This window comes from Triticum dicoccoides, chromosome 2A, assembly GCF_002162155.2.
Source record: "Triticum dicoccoides isolate Atlit2015 ecotype Zavitan chromosome 2A, WEW_v2.0, whole genome shotgun sequence".
NCBI classification, from domain to species: Eukaryota; Viridiplantae; Streptophyta; class Magnoliopsida; order Poales; family Poaceae; genus Triticum; species Triticum dicoccoides.
Genome location: NC_041382.1, coordinates 370,988,421 through 370,998,208, shown reverse-complemented (window position 1 = coordinate 370,998,208; position 9,788 = coordinate 370,988,421). Strand labels below are relative to the sequence as shown.

The following is a 9,788-nucleotide window of genomic DNA, read 5'->3' as shown; positions in this document are numbered from 1 at the left end:
CCAACTTCTGCCAATGTGGATATCTCTGCTTTGATTCGATAAGCACCTCACTGATATAATAAACCGGCCGTTGAACCGGATACTCCTTTCCAGCCTCCTTGCGCTCCACCAAAATAGCCACACTGACAGCCCGGGAATTAGCAGCCACATAGAGCAATAATGGCTCTTTATCAATCGGAGCCGCAAGGATAGGTGGTTCAGCTAACTGCCTCTTCAAATTCTCAAATGCTTTATCAACGACATCACTCCAGACAAAGTCATCCGTTTTCTTTAACACCTGATATAAAGGGATAAGCTTCTCCCCTAGACGACTGATAAACCGCCTCAAAGCCGCAATCCAGCCTGCCAAACACTGAACATCATTGATACATGCCGGTTTAGCCAAAGAGGTGATAGCTGTGATCTTCTCCGAATTAGCCTCAATGCCCCTGTTAGACACTAGAAAACCCAAGAGCTTGCCTGCCGGAACACCAAAGACACATTTGTCCGGATTAAGCATCATCTTATAAACCCAGAGGTTATCAAAGGTTTCTCCTAAGTCATCTATCAATGTTTCCTCCTTCCTGGACTTTACCACAATATCATCCACATATGCGTGAACATTGCACCCAATCTACTTATGAAGACAATTCTGAACACAACATTGATAAGTCGCCTGGGCACTCTTGAGCCCAAAGGGCATGGAGAAATAGTAGAAGGCTCCAAAGGGAGTTATAAAAGTTGTCTTCTCCTGGTCCTTAACTGCCATTTTGATCTGATGATAACCGGACTAAGCATCCAGAAAACACAAACGGTCACAACCCGCCGTAGCATCAATAATCTTATCAATACGAGGGAGGGCAAAGGGATCTGCTGGGCAGGCCTTGTTCAAATCTGTGTAGTCTACACAAATACGCCAAGTGCTGTTTTCCTTAAGAACCAGCACCGGATTAGCCAACCACTCCGGGTGAAACACCTCCATGATAAACCATACGGCCAATAGCCGAGCTACCTCCTCACCAATAGCCTTGCACCTTTCTTTGTTTAAGCGGCGGAGAAACTGTCTGACCGGTTTAAACTTAGGATCGATGTTAAGTGTGTGCTCAGCGAGTTCCCTCGGTACACCTGGCATGTCAGAAGGCTTCCATGCAAAGATGTCCCGGTTCTCACGGATGAACTCGATGAGCGTGCTTTCCTATTTGGGATCCAAGTTAGCGCTGATGCTAAACTGCTTGGATGAATTGCCAGGAAGAAAATCAACCATCTTAGTGTTTGTGGCCGATTTAAACTTCAACGCCGAATCGTGCTCTGTAGTTGGCTTTTTCAAGGAAGTCATGTCTGCCGGATCAACTTTGTCCTTATAAAACTTCATCTCTTCCGTGGCACAAACCGACTCAGCGTAAGCCACATCGCCTTCCTCACATTCCAAAGCAATCTTCCTGCTCCCATGTACTGTGATGGTCCCCTTATGACTTGGCATCTTAAGCTGCAGGTAAACATAACACGGCCGTGCCATGAACTTGGCATAAGCCGATCGCCCAAACAGGGCGTGGTACAGACTCTTGATTTTCACCACCTCAATAGTCAATGTTTCTGACTTGAATCATGGTCTTCTCCAAAGGCCACCTCTAGAGCTATCTTGCCCACTGGATATGCAGACTTACCGGGCACCACACCATGAAAAACGGTGTTCGACGGTTTAAGATTCTTCTCTGTCAACCCCATACGGCAGAAGGTATCATTGTAGAGAATATTGATACTGCTTCCCCCATCCATGAGCACCTTGGTGAACTTATACCCCCCAACCTGGGGTGCTACCACTAAGGCCAGATGACCCGGATTATCAACCCGGGGTGGGTGATCCTCTCTACTACATAAAATGGGTTGCTCAGACCAGCGCAGATACTGAGGCACTGCCGGTTCAACAGAGTTCACGGCCCTATTGTGAAGTTTTTGATCACGCTTGCACAAGCTAGTGGTCAAGACATGATATTGTCCACTATTTAACTGCTTTAGATTGCTCTGATAACCCGACTGCTGCTGCTGATTCCCCTGATGGTTATAACCTCCCTGGTTGCCCTGGTTCCCTTGATTGCTATGGCCGGTTTGATTGCCTTGAAATCCTAAACCGGAGCTTCCACCTCCATAACCCGGCCCATGAAAACCACCTCCTGAACCACCGGACGGGCAATTGTCGTATTGAAACATATTGGAGTTCTTGAATTCTCGCATGATATAACAGTCCTTCCAAAGATGTGACGCTGGCTTCTCCTTTGATCCATGCTTTGGGCAAGGTTGATTTAACAGGCGCTCCAGATTGGGGCCTGAACCTCCGCCACTCTTGGGTTGTTTTCCCTTACGACGCTGACTGTTATCCTGAGCATTGGTGTTAGCCACAAAGTCCAAACTATTGTCGGCCTTGCGCTTACCATTATTCCCATGACCTGCCGGGTTATGCTGCTGTCCCTTGGTGTTGCCGTTCTTCTTCCCTTTCCCCGGTTTTTCCTCCTCTGAGTCAGGGTCTTTGGTATTATCTGAATCGGCATACTTAACCAAAGTGGCCATAAGCATTGACATATCATTGTAGTGACGTTTGAGCCTTCCTAACTTCTGTTTTAGCGGCAGAAACCGACAATTGCCCTCCAACGTTAACACTGCGGTATCCGCATTGATGCGATCCGATGAATGCAGAATAGTTGAGACCCGCTTGACCCAATGGGTTGTAGACTACCCATCCTCTTGAACACAAGCGGCCAGGTCCACAATCGACATAGGTTGCTTACAAGTATCCTTAAAATTCTGGATAAACTAGTGCTTTAATTCGGCCCATGATCCGACAGACTTAGCTGGGAAGCTCTTTAACCAAGTACGAGTTGTCCCCTACAACATCATGGTGAAGTATTTAGCACACACCGCTTCATCCACATCTAACATCTCCATTGCCATCTCATAACTTTCAACCCATGCCTCTGGTTGCAAATCGGCGGTGTAATTGGGCACTTTACAAGGTCCCTTGAAATCCTTGGGTAGTCGTACATTATGCAAAGGGGGGGGGGGAAAGAAACGGCACCCCTAAAGAACTGAAGACCACACCTAGCTCTACTGAAGCAGTAGGGCGAACCAGAGTAGGTTGACGAGCTGCATACAAAGCTGCTAACTCGGCTTCCCGACGCGCACGGCCATGATCCACCACATCCTGCACATTAGCGCTGCCACCTACCGGGTTGTGCCCTCGCGGCGAGTTACGACGACGTGCACTGCTTGATACGGCCGGTTCATCGTCAACGTGCCTATTGTAGCTCTGACTCGGACGGGGGGTGGAATGAATCCTCTCACGACTATGCCAATAAGCCTGCTGCTGGTTCAAAGCTGTTTGAAGGAGCTCTCTGGCCCATCGTGTCTCAATCGCAACTGGCGACTCGCCGTCAGCTGGGAGTGCTGCTAATCATGAGGCGGCGGCCACAATGTTGTCTAATGGGTTGGAGTAATGCCCCGGGGGCGTCGGAACATACTGTGGTACAACGTTGTTCTGGCGAGGCGGGTCCATCGTGTGCAGCTGAACTGGCGCTCCTGTTCCCGGCGCCTCCATCCGGTTTACCACTAGCTGGTTACTGGTCCCGGCTCCTGGCATGTTGAAGAGATTTCTTGGCTCATAACCCGGCGGGAGGTGCGACCGGTATCTTCTTCTCATGACCTCCTCTGAGGCATTCTGGTCCAACCTAAGCCGGTAGGACTGAGCTTCCAACTCGGCCCTTTCTGTAGCCATCCTGGCGTTTTCTGCTGCTAGGTACGCTTTAGCCTGAGTTATCGGATCTTTTACCTTTGCGATCTCCGCATTATGCTGATCTCGGGCTGCTGCGTCCACCTCCGTGGCCATCAATGTTGCCAAAGCGTCGAACAAATCAAACAAAACTTGAGCGGGAGGCAGCGCTGAGCCCCCTGCTCCCGCTAGCGTTGCTGTTGCTGAACCGGAAAGCATTGCCACGGCAATGGATGAATGATGCGCTGGTTGTGTACCGGCCATGAAGATAGCGACCTGGTTTGGCAGATCGAGGGCGTCCGTAATACTGTTGCCATCGGATCCTCCTCTAATCCGGCCGTCCCGCAACTGATACATCGATTCAGTCTCTCCGGTTGAAGGTTCGTCATCAGAACATACAACAGTTTCTCCATCAGATGCCGGTCCATCCTCATATTCCGCCCCATGGATGACACCTACGAAGACATGCCTTGCTGCGGGCTGAACCGGGGAAGGGCTTGCACGCTGAGCCGTCTCGATGATGTCGGTGCAGGTGTCCGGCTCAGGACCCGGTTCGCCGATCTTGCCGATGAAGACGTGGATCCCAGCAAAGGGGACCCGATACCCGTATTCGACTGAACCGGCCTTGGGACCCCATCCTGCGTCGTCGATGTAGAACTTGCCGCGACGACTCTTCGTCATCCGTCCCATAGCGTATCCCTTGAGTCCATCAAAGCTGCCCTTCAAGAACTCGAAACCATCGTGCGATAGCCCCACGGTGTTACAAAACATGATCATCTCATACAATAATTTATATAATCACGTCTTGACCATATCACATCGCAACATGCCCTACAAAAACAAGTTAGACGTCCTCTACTTTGTTGTTTCAAGTTTTACATGGTTGCTACAGGCTTCGAGCAAGAACCGTTCTTACCTACGCATCAAAACCACAACATGGTATAGTTATTGTGTGTTTGATCTTCAAAAGAACCCTGTTCATTGAATCCGATTCAACTAAAGAGGGAGAAACTGACACCCGCCAGCCACCTATGTGCAAAGCACGTCGGTAGAACCATTCTCATGATTGCGGTCATGTAATGTCGGTCCGGGCCGCTTCCTTCAACAATACCGCAGAATCAAGAAACAACTAGTGACGGCAAGCAATATGTATATACCCACGCCCACAACTCCTTTGTGTTCTACTCGTGCATATAAGATCTACACATAGACCTGGCTCGGATGCTACTGTTGGGGAATGCAGTATTTCAAAATTTTCCTACGATCATGCAAGATCTATCTAGGGATGCATAGCAACGAGAGGGGAGAGTGTGTCTACGTACCCTCGTAGACCAAAAGCGGAAGCGTTTGTCAACGCAGTTGATGTAGTCATACACCTTCACGATCCGTCCCGATCAAGTACCAAACGTACGGCACCTCCGCGTTCAGCACACGTTCAGCTCGATGACGTCCTCGCCTTCTTGATCCAGCAAAATGGTCTAAGTAGTAGATGAGTTTCGGCAGCAAGACGGCGTGGTGACGGTGTTGGTGAAGAACAATCTCCGCAGGGCTTCGCCTAAGCACTACGAAAACGATGGCGGATGATAAACTAGAGGGGACGGGGTTGCCGGCACACGGGTTGGTGTTTCTTGATGTGTCTTTGGTGCTAGAACTACCCCACTATTTATATGTTGAGTCCTGGGGTCAAAACTTGGAGCAAAAGCCTCCTCAAAGTCGGTTTTGCCCGAAAGGCAAGAGTCCCACTCGGACTCCAAGACCAAACGCCACAATCCTTGGCATCTTCCCAGACGCCATGGGCCTCGGCGTTTGGTGCCCTCGCCTCCGCAAAACTCCTTTTGCACCGACCTAAAGCCTCGTGGGCTTCACCCCTTGGCCAAACCATATCATCCTATATATCGACCTTTACCTCCGGACCATTCCGGAGCTCCTCGTCAAGTCTGTGATCTCATTCAGGACTCCGAACAACATTCGGTCACCAACATACATAACTCATCTCTCCCTAATAATAAAGCACGGATTGAGTCTCCGGGTTCACCGTCACAATATCCTTCTTCCTGTGAATTTACGCTTTCAGTTTTTTCACCTATATCATTTTCTACATTTGAGGTGGTACTAAAAACTATTCGTACGATTGTCCACAAATCACTACAAAGGCCTGAGCCTGCAGACAAGCCGGCACACGTCCCGGCTGGTGGGCCTATATTGGAACGTGTACAACTCAAATTGGTCATCAAACTAGATCGAGTCTGGATGATTGATCCACCGACCACCAGCAGCTGCACCCGTGGTTATAAATAAATCTAAGAAAACTGCAGCAGTCGTTCTTTTGTGCCAACTGCGTCACCGAGCGCGTCGTGGTCTTCTACTCCGCCGACGGAGCCAGGCTCTTCTTCGAGTGTGACGGCGCCTTGCACGTGGTCAGCGCGCTCACGAGCCTCCACCTATGTGCCCCGCTCTGCGATGCCTGTGACACTGAGCACGCCGCCCTCTACTGCCAAATCGGTGCCCACCGGGCCATTCTCTGCGCCGGCCGTCGTGCGCTGCCGGACCGCGGCGGTGGAACCTCCCCCGTGGATGCTTACACTAGCGGCTGCGCTCCCGCCGAGATCGTCTGCATCTTCTCCGTCGACGCATCGTCGTCACATGAGGACTTCGACGCCTGGCTCGCCGACAACCTCCCCCAAATCCTACACGAGCTTCAGGTACAACATCTACTTGGGTTAATTTCTAAATTGCACTTCTTTTTTTCGCCTGTATATGCAATTGAAGAAGACTCTTCTTGATGATCTTGCGTGCCAAATCTTACATGCACAGTTTGATTGTGTGATCCAGCGACAAAATTCATTGAGTAGTGGGAATGGTATAGAGAAGGGAGATTGATGATAATACAAAGTGGGTGAGAGAGTATGAGTGATTAGTGAAGGGGCATAGTCTTGGTACTACACCATCGTACAAACAAGGAAGTGGTTAGTGTGCTATCTTTGATGTAAAAAAGGAAGATTTCTTTCCTGACTCATCTAATGGTGGATCGATGATCTAAGAAGCATATTCAGTTCTTCTCTCAATTTTTTGGTGCCAAGCTTGATCTTTATCCAACTGACTGACTGAGTAAAAGTACCTTCTAATCACTATTGAACACATATATTAGTTTGTTTGACTGTATAGACCACATAAAGAGAAAAAAATGAATTCTAAAAAAGTTAGACATAGATACTACAGAACCAGTGGACCCTCAAGAAACAAAAGGCTCACCTGAAGGATTTTTCCTTAAAAATGTATTAATTTGACTATTTGAGTGTGCAAAATGTGCAATTGCAATCTTTCCTTTTCAAGGAGAACAGGGGACTGCTACATACTCAATATGGATGGAGGCTAATTATTGATCTTCCAAGTTAAAAATATGAAAATAACTTCATTTAGTAATGGATATATGGTCAAGAAAGGATGGCTTTCCTTAAAGATACATAACAAAATCATGTTCGTGTATGTCCGACTGACAGATGAATCAATATCCTTTCAAGTTTCAACCCAGCAACCTTTGTGTACATACATGTGTTATCAAGGATGCACGGATCCATTGGCATGCGTACCACACATCCCCTGACTAATTCTATCAGTGTCATTCTTAACAAGGTAAGTATGATTGCCTAATCTCTGATTTTCTTAATTGATCTTTGGTCCTTGATCCCTAATGTCGTTATATTTTATTGATTTTATAAATGATCTCAAACAAGAATATACCATTTTTAGGCTACAGTTCCTATAACTTGCCTTGTCAATTTGATAAAATTACATGTGTGATGGAGGTTGTAACTTATTACAGTTTACATTGTCAAAATTCTTCAAACCCTATGTCGATCCTCACTATCTTTGAAACAATCTGATTTCTGTGTCATTGCTAAGAATATGTATATATTTGGTGTGCTGGATTTTCTGATGTAAGAGGAAGCTATTCGACAATCCTGCTCAAGTTGGTATAGATTATATCGATTTTATTCAGTAAATATTTATGCTTGATAGATGAAAGCCTCCCTCTTCTGCCCTTCTTTTCTCCATCCTCTATAGGTCGCGAGCACATGTGAATCATTGTCGTCAAGAGCATGCTTGTGACATCATTACTATACGTGATGCAGCGCAAAAGGATGTTGTCAGGAGGTACAAACACATTTAGTCATTTCCTATTATTTTCCTTTCCCGTTTTCGCCGTCATATATAAAGTATCTCCATTGTAACGCACAGCCAAATTTGTATTATTGAAAGTTTTAATCATCCTTGCTGCAGTTAAGTGTTCAAGCGCAATCTCTAGCCAAGTTTCTTTTGTTGTTGTGTTGAATTTTGGGGAAAGGCAGCAAAGCAGCTCGTGGCATTTGTGTCGCGCCTGCTCCGCCGCTGCCTTGACTCGCCGACGACATCGCCCGTTGGGCTGCAGGGGTGCAAGACGACCGTGGGGCCCATTGCATGGGTGCTGAGTATGCTTGATTTCCATGTCGGAGACGAAGGCCCTAGAGCTTGGTGGCTTGTGAGTGATGTTTTTTTCCTCCCGTTGCAACACATCGATTGATTTATTCATGCATCCATCAATTTACTCTGAATTTTTTTCAGTCATCAAATATTAACTGGATTGACTCGTGGATATGCAGTGTGACAAGTCGTGTGAGATGAAGGTGGTGAACCATCTCAATATGAAGCCAAGTATGTGGTGGATTTTCCATGGATGATGGTAGACCGGTAAGGTTTAAAGTTTGAGTTGTCAAATTTTGTGTCACCGAGCTCCTGGACGGTCAAACCTATAAAGTTCAGTTAAGATTTAGACTACATATGGATTCCTGTTTGTTGCCGACAATGCTATAATCACGCTAACTATGTGCATGGAGTGTACTAGAGATGATGCAAAAATTGCTTGCAGATAGGCGGCTGGGTGCATGAATAATTGTCAAGGTGGCCGAAGCTAGCGCTATTTTTGTTGGACTGAAGGAATTGTATAAGTTATTTCGAGGCTCCCTAGTGGTGGAGATCGACTACGCAGTGGGGAAAGGAGCTAGGGGTTGATTTTGTAAGAAGATCATTGTCCGACGCAATTATTGTTGATATTAAATCCGCCGAAGCTCCTGGAGACCTTATGGTTGCGGAAGGTGTCGCGGACCAATTACATGCTCTGCTATGGAAGGAAAACGATGCAGCCTTGACGTCGGCCTAAGTCTTGATGTAATCCTCAAAAGAGATATTGCTTGCAGATTGGTTATATAGAAACATGCATGTTGTAGGACTGTTAATTTTTGTTTTGGAATACTAAGATCTGTTCAGATGCTTTCCTTACTCTTATGGATAAAAAATTCACAAGATAGTGACTGAAATACATTGGTTTTACTCAACTTGCTGCTGCTTGATTAGTACTCAATCAAGATGAGGGTGACCATGATAACTGGTATTGAGTATAGGTACATGCACTGAATTTTCCATTGTGCCAAAACTAACACATCAGAATCTTTCAATTTGGTGCTACCATATTTCAAAGTAAGAACACGATGATCCACAGGAATCTTATTATCTAGGCATATGTAATCTCAGTTTTTTACTGTGTATAAACTATGATAGGAGTAGGCCCACATAAATGTGTATCCAGTTTTGCCTTCTACTGATCAATTACAAAGGGGATGTGCTGGACTAACTGGCCATTCCTATTAAAACAAAGGAGTGGAACTGACAATTTTTCAAACAATAGAGGTTGTCTTTCATATGGATTTTATTATTAGATACTTGCATATGTGTTTCGCTTCCTTAGATCATGTTTGATTCTTAAAAATTTAGATGTTTCATGTAACTATCAATTATGCAACTTGCAGTCCCTGTACATTCTTTTTTATCTGCTCCAAAAAAATATTTCGGTTTATAAGCATCATACATTTTAGTCTATAAGTAAGATTATGAGTTGATCCAGTGTCGTAAACAAGTCAGTTGAACATGTTTGTTCTACTAGTTTTAGGCAACAATTCACGTGCATACGAAGTTTGATTCCATGTGAAGTCAATGATTGATTTTTTATTGAATT

The 9,788-nt window shown here is 46.1% G+C and overlaps 1 long non-coding RNA gene across 1 annotated transcript; it reads left to right on the top strand.

Annotated features, from left to right (window-relative positions):
* The first annotated feature begins 7,252 nt into the window (after nt 1-7,252).
* LOC119359377 lies at nt 7,253-9,081 on the top strand. Its single transcript, XR_005172500.1, has 4 exons — nt 7,253-7,894; nt 8,021-8,258; nt 8,380-8,467; nt 8,646-9,081. It is a non-coding gene; the product is annotated as an uncharacterized LOC119359377 (long non-coding RNA).
* Nucleotides 9,082-9,788: the final 707 nt, after the last annotated feature.